Here is a 23,183-nt window from a genome sequence, read left to right on the forward strand (position 1 = left end):
TTTATTGTTTAATAATATGTTATTTATCCCCCATGTACTTGAATGTTTTTGAGTGTTTTTATTGTAATTTATTTATATTTTCATGCCATTGTGATTTGAGAAGATGCTTAATATGATTTCAATTTTCTTGTACTTGTAGAGACTTAGTTTGGCCCTGGAAAGTTTGGCTTAGCAGTTGGAGCATTAGCCTGCAGTCTGGAGACTTAGTTTGTATCCTAACATTTGGCCTATCTCTGGGAAAGTCCCATGTGTACTTGAGAAGAATGTATATTCTGCAGCTTTGGGGTAATATGTTCTGTAAATTTTAATTAAATTTATCTGATTTAGTATATCATTTAGAGTCACTGTTTCCTTGTTGATTTTTTGTCTAGAGGATCTAATCAGTGCTGTCAGTGGGTTTTGAAAGTCCCCTACAATGATTGTATTGCTGTCAATCTCTCCCTTAAAGTCCTCCAGAAGCTTTTTGATGTATTTGGGTGCTCCTATATTGGATGCATATATGTTTACCATGGTTATATGCTCTTGTAATGTTTCCTTTAGTATTACATAGTAGCCTTCGTTGTCTCTTGTTATGGTCTTTATTTTGAAGTCTATTTTGTCAGATATGAGTATTGCTACCCCAGCTTTTTGTTTTTATTTTCATTTACATGGAAATTTTTTTTCTATCCCTTCACTTTCATCCTGTGTAATTCTTTTGTTCTGAGATTGATTTCTTGTAGGCAGTACACATATGGGCAATATTTTTTTTTATCCATTCAGCTACCTATGTCTTTTTGTTGATACAGTTAAGCCATTTACATTTAAGGTTATCATTGATATATCTTCTTCTTCTTAAAACAATTTTTTTTAGCATGTCTTGCAGTGCTGGTTTGGTAGTAATAAACTTCTTTGTACATTTTTTTTTTTTTATCTGCAAAGCTCTTTGTTTCATTTCCAGTTTTGAATAATAGCCTTGCTGAATATAGTAGTCTTGGTTTCAGTTCCTTTAATTTCATTACCTTGTATACTTCATGCCACTCTCTTCTGGCCTGAAGTATTTCTACCAAAACATCAACTAACAGTCTAATTGTAGTTCCCTTATAGGTAACTTTCTGTCTTTCTCTTGCTGCCTTTAAGATAATTTCTTTGTCTTTAATGTTTGCCATTTTAATTATGATGTGTCCATGTGTTGGTCTTTTGGGGTCCATCTTGATTGAGACTCTCTGTGTTTCCTGGGATTGTGTGAATTTTCCTTCATCAGGTTAGAAAAGTTATCTGTCATTATTTCTTCAAACATGTTCTCTATTTTCTAGCTCATATTCTTGTTCTTCTGGTATCCCTATGATGCAAATATTATTACATTTCATATTGTCCCAAAGTTTTATTAAGCTATCCTCCTTTTTAAAACTTTTTTTTTCCAATTGCTGCTCTGATTGGATGTTTCTTCTACCTTTTCTCCTTATTCTCTGATTCAGTCCTCAGCTTTTTCTAATCTACTATTGATTCCTTCCAAGGTATTCTTAATTTCAGCCATGGCATTCTTCATTTTTTATTTATTCTCACTCATGGTTTGCACATCTTGTTTCATGCTGATGTTATTCGCACAAAGTTCCTTATAGTTCTCATTAAGTTGTTCATAGTTTTAACTAAGTTGTTTGATTATCTTCATAAACATTATTTTAAACCCTTCCTCTGATAAATTGATTGCCTCCATTTCATTTTTTTTTTTTTTTGTTCTGTTAATACCTCCTCTTCTTTTGTTTGGAGGTTGTTTCTTTTTCTCCCCATTTTAGCAGTCCTGTAGTCTGGGGCACTGGGTAAGAGGCACCAGGTATTGGGGGCAGTACTCTGTGTCTGGAGGAGACAGGTTATGCTCTGTAGCAAGAGTGGGTGCAGTCTTCCAGTGGTACCATGTCAGGAGCTCTGGGCCTCCGCATCAGGTCTGTGCATCTGGGGCATTGGGTTGTGGAGGAGGCAGGTGCACTGTGTCTTAGAGCTGGGTCTAGTCATGTAGGGGCACCAGGTCAGGTATGCGGTGTTGTAGTGACAGGTCCATGTGTCTAGGGACATCAGGTTGCAGTGGCTAGGCCAGTATTTTGAGGCTGCCTGGTCAGGTGCTCCTGGTCATGGCAGCATGTCCCTGTTTTAGCGGATGTTGGGTTGCAGCCGGAAGTCTGTGTATGAGTGCATTGGGTCATGGTAATAGCAGGGCCAGTTGCAGCAGTGGCTTGAAGTGGTAGCAGGGCTGGATGCAGGGGAAACACACAGCATCAGGTTTGTGCATTCAAGCATGGGCTATCATGGCATCAGTGGGGCCAGACGCCTCTCTCTGTGGCCTCTGGGCACTGAGTCTCAGGTGCTCCTCACAGCATTCTCCCAAGGAGGACCCTGAGGATCTTTCAAAATGGCACTCTCCCCAGTCGCAAGTGAAAGCAGCACCTGGCTGCCCTGCACATGCTGGCAGCCAGCAGCTTTCCACCAGGAGCACCCAAACCATCCACTTTGAGTTTCCACACGAACGGATAAATGCCAACCCACACTCACACCCATGCACACTCTCTTGCACGCACAGTCACCCCTTCACACTCTCACCCTCACTCTAGCCCTGCCCACTACCATATTTCTGTCAATTTGTTAAAAAAAAAAAAAAGGTCTGCTTACTTTGTATATAATTTGCACTTTTTTTCTAGTCTTTGAGGTCAAAGTTTAGATTATTTATATTGTTTCTTTCTCTTGCATCAGTGCTTTACATTTACCTATAAGCCTCATCCCATAAACTTTCAAATGTTATATTTTAACTTTCACTTAGTTAAATATTTGTGAATATATTTTGAGACATTTTCTTGGACCCATTTGTTTTTTAGAAGTGTGGTATCTAATTGCCTAGTATTTGGGGGGAGTTTCCAGCTCTTTCTATTATTGATTTTTAATTGAATTACATTGTCATCTGAGAGCCTACTTTCATTCATTTTCACTTGTTAAGGTGCATTTCAGGGCCAGAATGAGATACATCTTGTGGAAGGTTTCATGTGAGTTTGAGAATAATGTGTATTTTGCTGTTTTGGGATGAAGAACTCTATAAATGTCAATTACATCCAGTTGCTTGATTGTTTTGTTCACTTCAACAATGTCCTTACTGATTTTCTGTCTGCCAGTTCTGTCAATAAAGGGGCACTGAATTCTCTAATTATAATAGTGAATTATTCATTTTTTTTGTCTTTGTAGCTGTATTGGTTTTTGCCTCATATATTTTGATGCACCATGGTTAGACACATACAAATTAATAATTTTTATTTCTTTTTGAAGAATTGACTCCTTTATCCTCATGTAATGTCTCCCTTTATCCCTGATAATTTTCATTTCTCTGGTTTGCCTGAAATTAATATAGCTACTCCAGCTTTCTATTGAAAACTATTAACATGGTACATCTTTAGGCATCCATTTACTTTTAATATATCTGTGTCTTTATATTTAATGTGGATTTCTTCTTATAGGAACATAATTGCATCTTGTTTTTATGCGCTCTGACAGTCCTTGTCTTTAAATTAGTGTATTTAGGCCAAGAGACATATGAAGAAATGCTCAATGTCACTAATCGTCAGAGAGATGCAAATTAAAACAACTATGAGGTATCACCTCACACCTGTCAGAATGGTTGCCATCAACAAATCATCAAACAACAAGTGTTGACGAGGATGTGGAGAAAAGGGGACTCTACTACACTGCTGCTGGGAATACAGACTGGTGCAGCCACTATGGAAAACAATATGGCGTTACCTCAAAAAATTAAAAATTGAACTGCCATTTGACCCAGTGATCCCACTTCTAGGAATATACCCTAAGAAGCCTGAAACACCAATCTGGAAGAATATATGTACCCCCATGTTCATAGCAGCACTATTTACAGTAGCTAAGATCTGAAAACAACCCAAGTGTCCATCAGTAGATGAGTGAATAAAAAGTCAGTGGTACATGTACACAGCGAAATACTATGCAGCTTTAAGAAAGAAAGATCTCTTATCCTTTGAGATGATATGGAAGGACTTGGAGAGTATTATGCTAAGCAAAACAAGCCAAGCAAAGAAAGACAAATATCACATGATCTCACTTATTTGAACTAAACAAACAGATGAACAAAATTAACCCAGAGACATAGAGGTGGGGTACAGACTGACAGGCTTCAGAGGAGGGGGTTTTGGGAGGGAAGAGATAAACCACAGAACTTACATGCATGTATGCATGACCAATGAACATAGACAACAAAACTGGGGATGGGATGGGGGGGAAGAGGAGGAGGGTGTCAATGGGGGAAAAATTAGAAACATCTGTAACAAAAACAAATAAACAAACAAACAAATACATGAATAAATTAGTGTATTCAAACCATTGACAATTAAACCATTGACAGTGATTATTAGTACTGTTGGATTAACATATACTAAATGTGTTGCAATAGTTCTATGCATTGTCCTTTTTTATCTAGTTTTGCTTTTCACTCACAGTGTTCCTTTTGTGATTTCAATTAAGCATATCATTTTATAATTTTTAAATTAAATATGTTTGGGTAACATTGGTTTATAACAGTATATACATTTTATTTATTAAGATTGTTCATTTTTATCCCTTTTCTTTCATTTTTTTATTTATCTTTTTATTGTTGACAGTATTATAGATGTCTCCTATTTTTCCCTCCTACACCTAACCACTGCTGCACTCCAGGTCTTCCACATACTATTGTACATATCAATGGGTTATGCATGTATGCATATATGTTCTTTGGTTAAACTTTTTTGTCCACTCATACTCCTTCCATTGAAACCTGTCATTCAAATCCATGTATTTATAACTTCAGTCCTATTTTTTTTGTCAGTTCATTTTGTTCTTTAGATTCCACATATATATGAGATCAGGTGATATTTGTCTTTCTCTATCTGACTGATTTTCCTTAGCACAGTCGTTTCCATATCTATCCATGCTGTTTGAAAATATAAGATATCCTTCTCTTTTACAGCTGCATAGTGTTCCATTGTGTAAATGTACCATAGGTTTTTGATTCACTCATCTACTGATGCACACTTAGGCTGTTTCTAGAGCTCAGCTATTTTAAATAATGCTGCTATGAACATGGGGCTACATATATTTTTTTCTGATTGGTGTTTGGGGATTCTTAAGGTATATTCCCTCAAGTGGGATTGCTGGGTCAAACAATAATTCTGTTTTAATTTTTTAAGCAACCATTGTACTCTTTTTTACAGTGGTTGCAACAGTCTGCATTCCCAACAGCAGTGTACTAGGGTTCCCTTTCTTCACATCCTTGCCAGCACTTGTTGTTTGTTGATGTATTGATGGTAGTCATTCTGGAAGGTATTGATAGTAGTCATTCTGGAAATCATCTGTGAGATTATCTCACAGATCTAGAACAAAATTCCAAACATTTATATAAAAACAAAAAAGACCTCGGATAGCCACAACAATCTGAAGACAGAAGACCAAAGTTGGAGTTATCATAATAGCATATGTCAAACTATACTACAAAGCCATTGTAATCAAAACAGCCTGGCAGTGGCACAAGAACAGGCATATAAATCAATGGAACAGAACAGAAACCTCAGAAATGTACTCTTGCTAATATGGTCAATTAATATTTGACAAAGGATGCAAGAGCATACAATGGAAGAAAGATAATCTGTTCAATAAATGGTGTTGGAAAAATTAAACAGGTATGTGCAACAAAATGAAACTAAACCCCCAACTTACACCATACACAAGAATATACTCAAAATGGATAAAAGACTTAAATATAAGTCATGAAATCATAAAAATTCTAGAAGAAACATAGGCAGTACTTATGTAGCAGTACTCTCACTGATACATTGCCTAGGGCAAAGGAAACGAAGGAAAAAATAAACAAATGGTACTACCTTAAACTAAAAAGCTCCTGCCCAGCCAAAGAAACCATCAACAAAACAAAATATGAACCTACTGTTTGGGAGAACATATTCACCAATGATACATCTGATAAGGGGTTAATTTTCAAAATACACAAATAACTCATACAATGCAACACCAGAAAGGCTAACAATCCAATAAAAATATGGGCAAAGAACCTAAATAGACACTTCTCCAAAGATGACATATAGATGGCCAATAGACATATGAAAACATGTTTTGCTTTGTTTTTTTTTTTTTTTTAAATGAGTTTATTGGTGTGGCATTGATTTATGAAATGATTCAGGTTTCAAGTGTACTGCTCAACAAAACATTACCTGCATACTGCATGGTGCACCCATCAACCCAAGCAAAGTCTCCTTCTGTCCCTATTCCCCTCCCCCTTTGCCACCCTCCATCTACCATTCAGCACCCACATTTCCCTGGGCCAATGTCATACTATTGTCTGTGTCTATGTGTATATGTGTATATGTGTGTATATATATATATATATATATATATATATATATACACATATATATATAATATATGTATATATGTATATATATATGTGTGTGTGTGTATATATATATATATATATATATATATATATATATATAATGTTTTTATTTAATCTCTTCACCTTCTTTTATCCAGCCCTCAAACCCCATTCCCGGAACAGCTGCCAGTCTATTACAAGTATCCATGTCTCTGTTCCTAACTGGCTTATTTCACCTAGTATAATAATCTCCAGGTCTAACATGCTGTTGCAAAAGGTACAATTTTCTGTCTTTTTTTTTTTTTAATTCTCACCTGAGGACATTTTCCCATTTATCTTCAGACAGAGTGGGAGAGGTAGAGAGAGAGAGAGAGACATCAATTGTTTGCCTCCCACATGACCCAAACCAGGTCTGGAGACCATACTGCAACCAAAGTACATGCCCATGACTAGAAAGGAACCCGTGATTGTTTGGTCCATAGGCCAACACTCTAACCTCTGAGCCAAACCGGCCAAGGCTGTCTTTTTTTATATAGTCAAGTAGTATTCTATTGTGTAAATGTACCACTACTTTTTTATCCACGCATCTACTGATGGACACTTGTGCTGTAATGAATATAAGGGTGCCTATATTCTTTTAAATTATTGCTATTGATCTTTCCCTGAAAGTCCTCCAGAAGTTTTTTGATATATTGTGGTGCTCCTGTATGTGGTGCATATATGTTTCCAGGGTTATATCTTTTTGTTGATTGATCATTTTAGTATTATGAAGTGACCTTCTTTGTCCCTTATTATGGCCCTTGTTTTGAAGTCTATCTTATCAGATATGAGTATTGCTACACCAGCTTTTTAAAAAATCTTTATTGTTGAATGTAGAATGTATTACAGATGTTGCTCATTTTTCCCCTATTGACCCCCTCCTCTCCACTCCCACCCCCCTCCCACCTTTTCCCACACTATTGACTGTGTCCATTGGTTATGCATATAAATTCTTTGGTGTATTTCTTCCCACCCCCAACCCCTTTCCCTTTGAGGTTTGTCAGTCTAGCAATAAATTTGTACTTCTTAATCCCTTCACCTTTTTCACCCAAGAAGCAAACCATCGATTTGAAATATAAGGAAGCAAAAAACGCTCAATCAGAACAGCAAAAAGAAAAAAGAATCCAAAAAAAATGAGGATAGTGTAAGGAGCCTCTGGGACAACTTCAAGCGTGCCAACATTTGCATCTTGGGGGTGCCAGAAGGAGAAGAGTGAGAACAACCTGTTTGAAACAATAATGGCAGAAAACTTTCCTAACTTGGTGAATAAAACAGACATACAAGTCCAGGAAGCACAGAGAATCCCAAACAAGATGAACCCCAAGAGGCCCACACCAAGACACATCATCATCAAAATGCAAAAGGTTCAAGACAAAGAGAGAATCTTAAAGCAGCAAGAGAAAGGCAGCTATTTAGCTACACCATCTTTTTAAAATTTTTCATTTGCCTGCAAATTTTTTTTCCATCCCTTCACTTTAATCCTGTGTGAGTCTTTTGTTGTAAGGTGGGTCTCTTGTAGACAGAATATATATATATGGGTCATGTTTTCTTATCCAATCAGCTACCCTATGCCTTTTGATTGGAGCATTTAAGCCATTTCCATTTAAGGTTATTATTGAGAGATACTTATTCATTGCCATTTTCATTTTATACCTGTGTTCATCTCTCTCTCTCTATTTCTTCTCCTTACAGTAGTCCCTTTAACATTTCTTGCAGTGCTGGTTTTGTGGTGGTAAATTCCTTTAGCTTTTTTTTGTTTTTGTTTATGAAGCTCTTTATTTCACCTTCAATTTAGAATGATATAAGCTCTTTATTTCACCTTCAATTTTGAATGATAGTCTTGCTGAATAGAGTGGTCTTGGAGTTAGACCCTTGCCTTTTATTACTTTGTATAATTCATGCTACTCCCTTCTGGCCTGTAGTGTTTCTATTGAGAAATCATCTGACTCTCTAATGGGAGCTCCCTTGTAGGTAACTTTGTCTTTCTCTTGCTTCCTTTAAGATTCTTTCTTTGTCTTTAATGTTTGCCATTTTAATTATTATGTGTCTAGCTGTGAGTGTTTGGGGGTTCATCTTGATTAGGACTCTGTGTATTTCCTGTGCTTGTGTGCCTTTTCCTTTACCAGTTTAGGGAAGTTTTCTGTCATTATTTCTTCAAACAGGTTCTCTATTTCTTTTTCTGATTCTTCTCCTTCTGGTACTTCTATGATGTGAATGTTCTTACATTGTGTGTATTCCCAAAGCTCCTTTAAACTCTCCTCCTGCTTTTTAATTTTTTTTTTTTCCATTTGCTGCTCTATTTGGGCATTTTTTTCTACCTTGTCTTTTCACTCTCTGATTCAGTCTTCAGCTTCTTCTAATCTACTCTTGAATTAAGATATTTTTTATGTCAGCTATGTCATTTATTATTTCCTTTTGATTTTTATTCATAGCTTCTACCTCTTTGTTTATGCTGTTGTATTTCCCACTGAGCTCTTTATAATTCTCATTAAGTTGCTTGTAGTTTCTCTAAATTGTTTGAGCACCATTAAAATCATTGCTTTGAATTCTTTATCTGACAAATTGCTTTTTTTCCATTTCATGTAGTTCCTTTTCTGGTGATTATTCTTTATCTTTCATTTGGGTACAGTCGTCCCTTGTTTATCACAGTTAATCCATTCCAGACTCTAGCGGTTTCACCTGGCCTTGAGGGATTTCTGGGGTGCTCAAATACATAGGCTTACAGTCCATACATACAGCAATTTTAATTGTAATTGTAATACAGAGGTGTATAATTGACACAGACAACCGAGTGTGCGCTGTATCATTTTCACTGTCTCAATCAAATTTTTAATGAATATATTTGAAAAAACCGCAATAGAGTGAAGCCTCAAAAGTCAAAGCGCAAAGTGGTGAGGGATGACTGCATTGTTCCATTGTCTTCTCATTTTGGCAGTCTGGTAGTTCTAGGTCTGGTGCGGGACATTGGAATGTGTAGGCAGGTCAGTGTGTATCAAATAAGGCTGCTGTTCCTCCCAGACTGTTTTGGTGTGTGGCACCTCTTGCCTGCTGTGGGTCCTCGAGGATTGAGAACTGACAGCTGGTATCAGTCTGTCATGTTAGGCACTGCTGGGGCATGGGTCCCCATTGCTGGGGCTCTGCTGGGGCACACTGCTGCTTGGTGGGGCTCAGCTCCTGATGCTGTTGATGCTGCTGTGGGTGAGTGTCAGCTCTCAGTTTGTGCTGCTACTGCTGTTGCTGTTGCCAAGGGGTGCTCTCAGCCCTCAATGCTCTGATGCTGTTGGGGGCTAAGGATGCTCAGCTCCTACGTCTCAGCTGCTGTTGAGGATGGGGCTCCACTCCCACCCAGTAACTGCTGCTGTGGGGGAAGGTGCATGGCTCCCGGCAGATTGTTGCTTCTGAAGCAGGCACCTTGACAGTGCCACTACTATGCGCTGGTCCACAATGACACAGCAGAGTCCACTGGTCTGATGGTGCAAGTTGCACAGTTGGACTCAGGTCACTCAGCCCTAGCTGCTCCCAGTACCTCCTCCCAGAGAAGACCAGGGATCTTCCAAAATGGCAGGGCCTCCAGGCCACACAGGGGGAAGTACCCTGACAAGCTGCTTACCATGGTAGCTGGCTGCTCCCCATCCACAGCACATGAATCCTCTGCCCCACGTTTCTGCACTGCTCGAGGTTGCTTGTCTATACTCACATCTACTCATTCTCTCTCATACTTGCTCACACTCTTACACACTCACCCACACTTCAGTTCTGCCCGCTGCCATCTTTTGAGTTTCTGTACTTTCTTGTTTTTTTATTATTTTGAAGTATTTGTGTCAATCTCTTCTGGCCTGAAAAGTTTCTGTTGAGAAACCAATTGCCAGTATTATGGAAACTCCCTTGTAGGAAACTAACTTTTTCTCTTACTCCATTTAAGATTCTTTCCTACCACTGCAATTTTAATTAAGATGTTTCTTGGTGTTGGCCTCTTTTTGTATATCATGTTTGAGACTTTTTGCTCTTCCAGGTTTGTGTGACTTTTCTTTCATCGGGTTTGAGAAGTATGCAGTCATTATTTCTTCAAATATTTTCTCTATCCTTTGCTCTTTCTCTTCTCTTTTTGGTACCCCTGTGATGAAGATGTTGTTATGATACATCTTATCCCAAGTGTCCCTTATGCTTTCCTCATTAAAAAAAAAAAATTTTTTCATTGGGTGTTCTTTGCTACTTTGTCTTCCAAATCACTGATTTGATCTTCTGCTTCATTCTGCCTACTGTTTATTCATTCCAGTGTATTCCTCATTTCAGACTAGTTCTTTTTATTGTGTCTATGTATTTTTATTATTATTATTTCTATCTCCTTTTGAGGTTCTCCCTAATTCTTTGAGCATACTTATAACCATTTTTTTTTTAAAACTCTGTATCTTGTAGATTTCTTGCTTCAATTTAATTTAAGTTTTTTTCTTTTCTTTCTTTCTTTCTTTCTTTTTTTTTTTTTTTTGAGATTTTTTCCTGTTCTGTTTTAGGGGCAAGATTCTTTCTCTCTCCATTTTGACTGCCTCTCTCTGTGTTTTGTTTTTTCTCTTTTTATTGAGTGGATATGCTATGTGCACCAGTCTTAGTAGGGTGGCCTTATATAATAGTTGTCTTGTGGGACCTAGTAGTGAAGTCTCCCTGGTCACCTAAGCTAGGTTCTCCAAACTGTCTTTTTTGTGGATTATGTGAACCCTAGTGTTAAAGTTGATTTTGATTGCTGTTGGACCACTGATGTTTGGGGTTGACCCTCAGGTTGGCTAACTGTTACACTTGACCCCAACCAGTACATCAGCTGCTGGGTAGGTGCTTACCACACAAAGCATTTTTGTCTCACTAGAATATGGTGCATTCTGAGATCTCCCTTTGGATATGTTGCTTATGAAAGTAATTGGATCATACTCTGATGTTGCCTGAAGCTCACCACTAGCTGTGTTGTTTCTTGAGCCTCTTGAGAAAGACTCTAGTACAGGTAAATATCAGATGCTGCTTGTGACTAGTTCTGGGCAAACTGTTTGGAGCTTCTAAGCAATATACTATTTGTGCATATCTCTGTTTAAACTGGTTATGCATGGGAAGGGCAAAGCTGTGCATCAAGGCCAGCTTCCATCAGCACCAAGACCAGGAGTAGGTCATCAAAATTTCAAGGCACCCTGATATCCACCTGCACCTGCCTCCACCTGCTGATTGCCTTTTTGGCTCAGTCACTCAAAGGGCCTTTGCTGGTACTCAAATGTCATGATGTAGGTGCTCAATGAATTACCAGATAGAGGCAAGTAATGTTCACCAGTTTGATATAGGTTTAAACACAATGCCAGTGCTTACTTTGAGGCCACTCCAGCAAAAATTCCAGGGTACAGCAAGGCTAGCTGCCATCTTCCAGGTGCTCTCAGACATTTGTGGTGGGACAGAGTCTCAGGGAGTTTTCTAGGTGAGGCCAGCAGAATTTATTAAGACCAAAAAGACTACATTTGGTCATATAAAGGGAGAGCTCTAGACAGGTTGGATGTGCAAGGGAATAATGACCCCCTTCCTGGAGCTATACAACTTAGTCTGTCCCAAATTCTGCTTAGACATTTTGAAGCCCCCAATTTCTGTAGGATAGGGCAGCTGGAAATATGGAGGATGGGTCTAGTATATCTCCTGTGAAGGGGTACCCTGGTCAGCCTCACAGAGAAATGGAACAAAAAACCCTTGCCCCAGAGCCACACAACTCAGTCACTGACACCTCCTGAGTCTGCCTGGACCTCTATAACCAGGGCCCAGGCAGCTGACTCCTTTGCAGGGCATGAGCTTTGCAGGGTGAAGGGACATTTAAACTGTATGGTGCTGCTATTGCATTCCCTCATGCTGATGTTGTACTGCTCCACACCCAACAAATGGCATCTGCAGTGTGGGAGAGGGTCTCAGCATAGGGTCCCTTGGAACTGTCCCTTCAGCTCTTATCCTGGAACCACAAACTCACATCTGTCCTCACACAACTCTGGTCCACTCCAACCTTCCTTTTCTAGAGCCCAAGATGAGTGACTACAAATGAGATTTTGTGTGTTGGCCCTTTAAGACAGCACCTGGGTTTCTACCTGACTTCTGTCTCTTTCTGGTAGACAGAATATCTACTGCTTTTTATAGCCTGATGTTATATGGGTGCCTCTTTCTGGCTCTAGTGCTCTGGGCAGGAGAGCCTAGCATGAGTTTGATATCCAGCCTCCTCAGTGGGAGCCTTTGCAGGTGAGATATCCCTCTGGAATCTCGGCTGCTGCATGTGGGAGTGGGGCCAGCCCTCTTCGTGTTTCCACACTTTTTTATTTTTATTTTGCCAGTTTTGATGGTGCTTCTTCCGTAAGTCCTTTGTTATAAGACTCCTTAGCTAGTCTTCAGTTAGTTATTCAGGCTGATCTATATTTTAGTTCTAATTCCAGTTTGGTTCCGGGAGAAGGTAAGTATAATTTTTTCTACTCCAATGTTAACCTGAATCTCCAATTCTTCTATAAATGTATAATAAAATTCACCTGTGAAGCCATCTGTTCAGGACTCTGGTTTGTTAGCAGTTTTTTTTTTAAACTTATTATTATTCATTCAATTTTGTTGATAATAATGAATCTGTTTAGACTCTCTGTTTCTTCTTGATTCAGTCTTATAAATTGTAGGTTTCTAAAAATTTATCATTTTTTTAGATCGTCCGAATTGTTGGCATATAATTATTAGTAATACTTTTTATAGTGCTTTGTATTTCTGTGGTGTCAGTTGTAACTTTTCTTTCATTTTGTATTTATTTTTTTGTGTCCTCTTTTGATGAGTCTGGTTAATGGTTTATGAATATTATTTATATTTTCAAAGAACTAACTCTTGGTTTCATTAATATTTTATATTTTTAACTCTGTTATATTAACTTCTACTCTGATCTTTACTGTTTCCTGTCTTCTATCATATTTGTGTTTTGTTTGTTGTTATTTTTTTAGTTGTAAGTTTTGGTTGCTTGCTTTAGATTTTTCTCGTTTCTTGAGAGAAGCATGTATTGCTAAGAATTCACCTCTTAGGACTACTGTTCTTGTGTCACATAGATTTAGGGACATTCTGTTTTATTTTTTATATGTCTCAAGGTATATTTTGATTTCTTCCTTGATATCATTGTTAACCAATATATTAATAACATTTATTTAGCCTCCTCTTTTTGTTTATTTTTTTAGTTTTCTTTTTTTTGTAATTAATACCTTGTTTGACCACCACTGTGGTTGACTAAAATGTTGGATATAATTTTTAACTTCTTAAATTGAGACTTATTTTGTGTCCTAACATGTGGTCTATCCTAGAAAATGTTCTATGTACTTGTGAAATTATGTATATTTTTTGCATGGGGTGAAATGATCTATAAATATAAATTAAATCCATCTAATCTAATGAATCATTTAAGTCTGTTGTTTCTTTGATGATTTACTGTCTGAAAGATTTGTGCATTATGTCAGTAAGGTGTTACGTTTCCTTACTATCACTGTATTGCTGTCGATCTCTTTATCTCTTATTATTTATTGCTTTTGTTTTAAAGTTTATTTTGTCTGATATAAGTATTGCTACCCCATCTTTTTTTGTTTTCATTTGCATAAAATATCTTTTTCTATTCCTTTATTATTAGCCAGTATGTGTGTTTTTCAATCTGATGTGGGTCTCTTATAGATAGCACATATATGGGTCTTGTTTTCTTATGCCTTTTTCTACCCTATGTCTTTTGATTAGAACATTTAATTTATTTATATTTAAAGTAATTACTGATTGCTATATAGTTATTGATATTTTATTGTTCATATTTATGTCCTTTTATTCCCTTATTTTTAAAGAAGTCCCTTTAACATTTTTTGTAATAAAGTTATTGCAGTGATAAATTCCTTTATCTTTTTCTTGACTGGGAAGCTCTTTGCCTCTTTAATTTTAAATACTAGCCTTCCTGGGTAGAGTAGTTTTGGTTGTGTGTTCTTGCTTTAAGAAAATATATATGTTTTATTGATATTTTAGAGAGAGATGAAGGGAGAGAGAAATAGAAACATTGACGTAGAGAAAAACATCAATTGGCTGCCTTCTGCATGGCCCCTACTGGGGATCAATCCCACAACCCGGGTTTATGCCCTGACTATGAATTGAACCCAGACCTCTCCACCCATGGGATGACGCTCAATCTACTGAGCCAAACCAGCCAGATTGTTAGTGCTTTTTATCCCTTTAAATATTTTGTGCTAATCCCTTCTGGCTTGCAAAAGTTCTGTTGAAATATCAGTTTACAGTATTGTAGCTGCTTTGTAGATAAGTAATAGATTTTCTCTTGCTGTTTTTAAGATTCTTTGTCTTAACTTTAGCATTTTAATTATGATGTGTTTTAGTATGAGCCTCTTTAACTCATTTTATTTGGGACTCTGCACTTCCCAGACTTTTGTGTCTATTTCCTTCACCAGGTTAAGGATGTTTTCCATCATTATTTCTTCAAATAATTTTTCAATTTCTTGCTCTCTCTCTTTTTCTGATAAGCCTATAATGCCAATGTTGTTATGATTGATGTTGTCCCTGAGGTCCCTTAAACTATCCTCTTTTTTAAAAAATTCTTTTTTCTTTTTGCTGCTTTGGTTGCGTGTTTTCTGCTACCTTGTATTCCAAATTGTTGATTTGATCTTCTGCTCCATCCGATGTGATTTGGATTACTTCTAGTGTTTTCTTCATTTTAGTTATTGTATTCTTAACTAAAATGGTTCTGACTGGTTCTTTGTAAGGTTTAATGTCCTTTTTATGCTTATTGTCTTTGTTGAATTTCTCACTAAGTTCCTTGAACATTATTATAATCAGTGTGTTGAATTTTGTAGCTGGTAAATTGTTGCCTCCATTTTGTTTAGTTGTTTTTCTGGAGTTTCTCCTGATCTCTATTTTAGACATGTTTCTTTGTCTCTTTATTTTGGCTGCCTGTCTGTGTTGGTTTCTATATGAGCTACATCTACTTCATCTCTCAATATAAGCAGTGGGGCATTATGTAGTAGGTGTTCTTTTGGGCCCAGTGTCATTGTTTCTTTGATTACCTGTGCTGGGCCCTTCAGGAATGTCCCTTGTGTGTGTGGGGGTACCCTCTTTTGGAGTTGAGTCATGATTGCTGTTGCCATATCAGAGTATGGGATTGATCCTCAGAGAAACTGGCTGTGGAGCTGGTCCATGACCATAGTGTATAGCTTGCTATGCAGCACCTGACCCCATGGAGCATGATTTGCCCCAGAGGGTTCTGGGGCCTGTGGAGACCTCCCTTTGGGTGTGCTGCTTCTAGAGATAATTGAGTGGTGTTTTGTTATGAATAAAAACCAGGGTGTGTTGGTGTGGGGCCTCTTGGGAAGGGTTCCAGTGCATGCCAATTTCAGCTGTTTCCTGAGACCTATGTGGGAATACCAGGTAGGGGATAACAAGCAATCTTCAGTTGGTAGCTGTCTGTGCTGTACTTGGAGGCTCATGGGAGATGTCATGATTCATACCAAGTCCAGCTACCGCCATTACTAGGACTAGGGCAGTTCAGCAAAATGTTGTTTCTTGCTCAAAACTCATAATGCTCAGCTGATCAAAGATCCTTGGGTGATATGTGAATTGGGTAATGCAGATTCAAATTTTATGCTACTGCTAAACATGAGACTATTCAACAAAAACAAACAAAATCAGGGGACACTAAGGCAGTAGCTATCCACCTTGGGTCTGTAGACCTGTGAGAGTTTTGTTAAGGATTAAAAAGATATATTTTATTCAAGTCTTTTTCTGTTTTTGTTTTTTAAGAAATATTTGAGTTGTGTCATTTATAGATAGTACCTTGATCAAACTGCCAAACTACTAGTTTCTTAATGATAATCTTCTGTTACATCACCTAATAAGATATACAACTCTGTTCCTTCTTCGAGAAGATCTGTATTTGTGAGAGTCCTTAATGACTTCAGTGTGTGGGCCAAGGGCAGCTGCCCGCCAATGAAGCAGCTTCTGGTGGTGTGTGAGCATGATGGGGTGGGTCTCAGGGAGTCATGGAGTGAAGTGAATGAAGCTACCAAGTTAATGTAAATTCAGATTTGGCCATGTGGGAGGTAACTCAACAAAGGAAAGATGGTGCCTAACTGCCAGCCATATGGAAGGAGTTCTCAACACAGGGACAATGGTGACTCCTCCTCCAACCCTAACCCTAAAAACACACAACCCATTTTTGCCTGTATGTCTCTAGTGCTTCCCCAGTCACTGTCTCTGCTAGAGTCCAAGGTAAGTGCCTGTGAGCAAGTGTGTCTGTGTGCAGGCCCTTTAAGAAGACATCTGGCCTTCAAGCAACTTTCTGTCTCACCTGCAGAAACAGAATCTCTGCTGATTTTCACAGCTAGATGTTATGGTGAGTTCTCTTTCTAGCACTAGTGTTCCAGGCTGGGGTTTCTGGTGTTTGGCTGAGGCTCCTCAATTCTAAGGCAGGGCCTGTCCAGCTGAGATACTTGTCCCAATTTTTTTTCTTAATTGAATTTTAGAGAGAGCTTTAGAGGGAGAGAGAGATAGAAACATCGATGAGAAAGAACATTGATTGACCACTTCCTGCATGACCCCCACTGGAGATTGGGCTCACAACCTGGGCATGTACCCTGACCAGGAATCAAACTGACGACCTCTTGATGCATGGGTTGATGCTCAACCACTAAGCCACACCAGCTGGGCATCTCCCAATTTTCTATCACCACACTTACATGTGGGGCCAGCACATTTTTGCATCTCTACCCCTCCTACCAGTCTCAACATGGTTTCTTTTTTACATCCTCAGGCATAGGATCTTTGTTCAGCTAGAGTTCAGATAGTCTTCCAGGCGAATCTTGTATAATTTAGGTGCAATTTTGAAGTGGTCATGGGAGGAGATATACACAGCATGTGCCAACTCAACCATCTTACATGGAATCCTGTACCATACCTTCTTTATCCAATCATCCATTAAAGGACACTTAAGTTGTGTGTTTTTTGTTTTGTATACTGTGATAATGCTGCAACAAACAGAATTTATACGGGTTTATTTTCTCTCTTAGCATACCAAATATCTTCTTTTTTCTTTTTTTGTTATTGTTTTTAATGGCTGCCTTAGAGATCCAATATAAATTTACAACTAATACAAGTCCACTTTCAATAAAACTATACTGCCTCACAGTTAGTGAATGCAACTTATAACAAAGTATTTTTTATTCTTTCCTCATGTTTTATAACACTGCTGTCATTTATTTTACTTATCCATAGACTATAATCACTGAATCCATTTTTGTTATTAATAATGTTGTATTAAAATTTTTTTAATGTTGACATTATTGCAGGAGTCCCCCTCCTCCCCTCCATCTCCTCACCTCTACCATCTCCCACTTCCCCTTTCTTTGGCCTTTACCAAATTATTGTCTGTGTCCGTGGAGTGTCATATATGTTTTTTATCGAATCACCTTCTTTATCCTATCAGCCCTATTCCCCTCCCCTTGGGCATTGGCCAGTCTGTTCAACTTCTGGTTCCATTTTTTTCATCAGTTTATTTTGTTCATTGGATTCTACATATTAGTGAGATCATGTAGTTGTCTTTTTATGACTGGCTATTAAACATTTGAACAATGTATAATCTGTTAGATCAATTGAGGACAACAAAATAAAATAATTTATTTTATATTCTTTTTTTGTTCTAGAATGTTTGTCCCTTCTTTTTGTATATTTGAGTTTCTGACAAATTATTTTCCTTCTTTCTCAAGAATTTATTTAACATTTCTTGCAAGGCAGGTCTATTGGTCACACATTTTCTCAAATTATTGATTGTCCTAGAAAGTACTTCTTGTTTATTTTTAAAGGCTAATTTTATTGTATACAGAAATTTAGAGACTGGTTCTTTTTGTCTTTCAACATTGCAATATTTTACTTCACTCTTATTTTGCTTGTATGGCTTCTGAAAATTCTGGTATAATTCTTATTCTTGCTTATATGTAAAATGTTTTTTTTTTTTGGTCTTCTTTGAAGACCTTGTAATTTGATTTTTTTACACTTTTAATTTAACATTGTTTGGTGTAGATTTCTTTGGTTGTTGTTAATGATCATGCCTAGTGTTCTCCAAGCTTTCTGGAACTGTGGTTGTGTGTCTGTCATTAATTTTGGAAGATTCTCAGCCTTTATTACGCCAAAAACTTTCTCTGTTTCTTTTTATCTTTTTTTCTCCTTTGGTTATTTCCATTATATGTATGTTATACCTTTTTTTTTTTTTTTTTAATCCTCACCCGAGGACATTTTTCCATTTTTTGTTCAGGTAGAGTGGGAGGGAGAGAGAGGAACAGAGAGAGAGAGAGAAACATCGATGTGAAAGGAACACATCGAGTGGCTGCCACCCTCACGACCGACCAGGGCCGGGGACAAACTGCAACCGAGGTACGTGCCCTTAGCGGGAACCGAACCCAGGTCTCTCAGGACCGCAGGCTGATGCCCTAACCGCTGAGCCAAACTGGCCAGGGCTGTTATACCCTTTATATATATATATATATATTTTTTTTTATCCTCACCCGAGGACAATTTTCTATTTTTTGTTCAGATAGAGTGGGAGGAGAGAGAGGAAGAGACACAGAGAGAGAAACATCGACGTGAAAGGGACACATTGAGTGGCTGCCTCCCGCACAACCCAACCAGGACCAGGGACAAACTGCAACCAAGGTACTTGTCCTTAGTGGGAACTGAACCCAGGTCTCTCTGGACTGCAGGCCAACACTCTAACCACTGAGCAAACTGGCCAGGGCTGTTATACCCTTTATAAATGTCACACAACTCTTATATAGTTTATTTCATCTTTTTCATTCTTATTTATCTTTGCATTTTCGTTTTTTATTCTTTTTCCTTTTTATTTAATTTATTGAGGTACCACTGGTAAACAAAATTATATGGGTTTCAGGTACACAATTTCACAGCACATCATCTGTACATTGTAGTGTGTGCTCAGCACTCCAATTCAATTCTTTGTCTATCAGCATTTCCCCCATTTACCTTCCTTCACTTCCCCCTCCCCCCTCCCTCTGGCAATCACCATACTATCATCCATGTCTATGAATTTTCTCTCTCTCTCTCTCTTTTTTTTCTCAATCCATCCAGCTGTCTCCACCCCATCCTCCCCCCCGTAGCTGTAAACTTGCTCTCTATCTATGAGTCTATCTCTATTTTGTTTTGTAGTTAATTTTGTTCTCTAGATTCCACATATGAGTGAAATAATATGGTAGCTGTCTTTCCAGACTGGCTTATTTTGCTTAGCATAATACTCTCCAGGTCCATCCATGCTGTCGCAAAGGGTAAAATTTCCTTCTTTTTTATGGCTAAGTAGTGTTCCATTGTGTAAATGTACCACATCATTTTTAATTTACTTATCTACAGATGGACACTTGTGCTGCTTCCAAACCTTGGCCGTTGTAAATAACACTGCAATGAACTTAAAGGTGCATATGTTTTAAAAAATTAATGTTCTGGGTTTCTTTGCATAAATTTCCAGAAGTGGAATCATTGGGTCATATGCCATTTCTATTTTTAATTTTTTGAAGTAACTCCATACTGCTTTCCACAGTGGCTGCACCAAACTGCATTCCCACCAACAGTGTACGAGGGTTCCCTTTTCTCCACATCCTCCCCAACAATTGTTGGTTGTTGATTTATTGATGATAAACATTCTGACAGGTTTGAGGTAATGTCTCATTGTTATTAGTGATGTTAAGCACCTTTTCATGTCTACTGGCCATGTGTATGTTCTCTTTGGAGAAGTGTCTTTTCAAGTTTTTGCCCATTTTTTAAATTGGATTATTTATTGTTGTTTTTTGGTATGAGGTTTATACGTTCTTTATACATTTTGGATATGAATCCCTTATCAGATGTATCATTGGCAAATACATTCTCCCATTCATGGGGTTGTCTTTTTATTTTGTTGATGGTTTCCTTTGCTATGCAGAAATGTTTTATTTTGATGTAGTCCCATTTTTAATTTTTTTTCCTTTTGTTTCCCTTGCCCTAGGAGATATATCAGAAAAAAATACTGCTACAAGAAATGTTCAAAATGTTACTGCCTGTGTTTTCTTCTACGATTTTAATGGTTTTGAGTCTAACATTTAAGTTTTTAATTTATTTGGAGTTTACGTTTATGTATTGTGTTAGAAGGTTGACTATTTTTTCTTCATAAGCATTTGTCCGATATTTCCAACACCATTTATTGAATAGTCTCTATTGTTACCCCATTGTATGTATTTGACTCTGAAACCCACAGGACACCTACTACATTACACCACCTCACAAAGACTGGGAGCCATAGCAGACTTATCTAATACATAGGAATAATCACAAAGAGGCAGCCAAAATGGGGAGACAAAGAAACAGGCCCCAACTGAAGGGACAGAAAAAAATCTCCAAAAAAAAAAGAACTAAATGAAATGAAAGAAGCTATTTATCAGATATAGAGTTCAAAGTAATGGTTATAAGGATGCTCAACATCATAAAAAAGAACGTATAAACCACACAAAAAAAAGACCAATATGAAATTAAGAGTACAATACCTAAAATGAAGAATACACTGGAAGTTATAAACAGTAGATTGGATGAAACAGAAGGTCGAATCAGCAATTTGGAAGACAATTTGGAAGACATGTTAAAGGGCCTACTTTAGGAAGAAGAAGGAGGAGGAAGGGGAAGAGGAGGGGGAGGGAAGAGGAGGGTAGAGGAGGAAAAAGAAGAAGAAACAGGGGAACATAGTTAATAGAGTAAAATGGCAATTAATATGTACTTATCAGTAATCACTTTACATATAAATGGCTTAAATGCTCCAATAAAAAGACATAGAGTAGCTAGAAGTATAAGCAAACAAGGCCCATATATATGCTGTTTTCAAGAGAACCACCTCTGAACTAAAGATACACACATTATTTTTGCATTTTAGTTTGGAAAATTTTACTGATATTTATTCAAGCTCACTGACTCTTTCCTCAGCCATGTCTAGTCTATTAATGAACCCATCAAAAACATTTTTCAGTTTGGTAACAAAACTTTTTTTTTTATGTCTATCATTTTCTTATCCTTTTATAGCACTTTCATTTTTTTGCTTACATTACTCATCTGTTTTTGAATGTCAACTACTTTTTTCCACTAGAGTTCTTAGCATATTAATTATCATTAACTTAATTTTCAAGTTAGATAATCCCAGCATCTCTGCCATATCTGAGTATGATTTCGATGTTTGCTTTGTCTCTTTAAATATGTTTTTTGTCTTTAATATGTCTTGTAAAATTTTTTGAAAGCCTTACACAATATACTGAGTAAAAGAAACTAAAGTAAATAGGCCTTTTGTGAGGTTCTTTCTTTATCTACCTAGGAGTTAGACTGTTTTACCATTTGCTATAGCTCTAGCTATCAGAAGCTAAAATTTCATCTGGTATTCTTGTTCTTTGTCTCACCTGTTGCCTTTGGATTTTCCTAGAGACTTTTAAATAAGGTATGAGAAATGCTGCTCGTTTTAGTTTTAAACCATTTATTATACAAAAATCTCATCAATGCAGTGGGAAGTTGTGGGGAGAAAGAAAGTATTCTGTAGTCTTATGATTAGATCTCAGCATTTTATTGAACTTGTACCCCTGAAATGTGACTTTCAGAAATTCTTCTCAATCCCCTTAGGTAAGGCAGAAAGGCTAGATAGAGTTGGATTGGGGTATTTCCCTTTATTTATTTGCAAAGCTGGAGATGGCTGGACTTGCATGTTTTTATTCTCTAAAATGAAAGGCTGGATTTCCAGGAAGTTGGGTATTTTCCTTCTGGGTCAAGTAGGCTCTGGTTAAATAGGTTCCCCTAAGGACAGGCCTTTTTAAGAACAGAATTCTCTAGGCTCTTGATTAATGGCTATTTTCCTTCCTCCTGCTGGAAGCACTATGGGATGTTGCTCTAATCTTCAATGTGAAAACCAAGTAGGCCTCCTGGAGGTAACACTTACAAAAGTGTAGGAGTCCTCCTAAAACAGGTTTTGGTTCTTGTGAATGTTACTGCTCTTGGGCTTCTGCTCTGATAAGCTGCAATTTCTGGTATCCTTCTGCTTATATCCTTAATTATCTGGGCTTTTCATGATCTCAATTTTCTGATGGACTAAAGAAGAGCTTTTTCAACTTTTTTACTTCTTGTGTGAATCGAAATGACAAATTCCAACTCCTTATTTTCCTGACTGGAAACCAGAAGTAGGACAAATCCTTTAGAAAGAAACCTAGAAGTTTCAGTTATTCAAGTAAAGATAGGGGGTTGTGGCAGTCTCCAAAGCAAAGGTGCTCTTGAAATGCAGAAGACTTGTAAACCTAGACTGAGAGAGGAAGTCTTCTGCCTTGGTCAAACTCCCTTGAAAGACTGTGCTCTAATCTGGGATCATTCTACACTTTAAGGGTGACAAAAGAAAAATAAAAGCATGTACAGAAGGGAGGGCTCAGACTGGGGAAGTATCTGAAAGCAAGGTTTTATTAAAATAACTAAAAAGCTAAAACTGCTTAGACTGAAGCATGGAAGACTCAGTGGAGTGGGAGTTCTGTTCTCAGACATCTGAAGAGTTTTCCTAGGTCAGAAGGAGCAGATGGAATCTGTGCAGCACCTAGGGACATAATGGGTAACCCATGGGAATATTCATTATAAGGACAAATAATAATCTTGTCTATATATCATAGCTATACATGAAATAGGCTGTATT

Source organism: Molossus molossus, unplaced genomic scaffold (assembly GCF_014108415.1).
Source record: "Molossus molossus isolate mMolMol1 unplaced genomic scaffold, mMolMol1.p scaffold_m16_p_2, whole genome shotgun sequence".
NCBI lineage: Eukaryota > Metazoa > Chordata > Mammalia > Chiroptera > Molossidae > Molossus > Molossus molossus.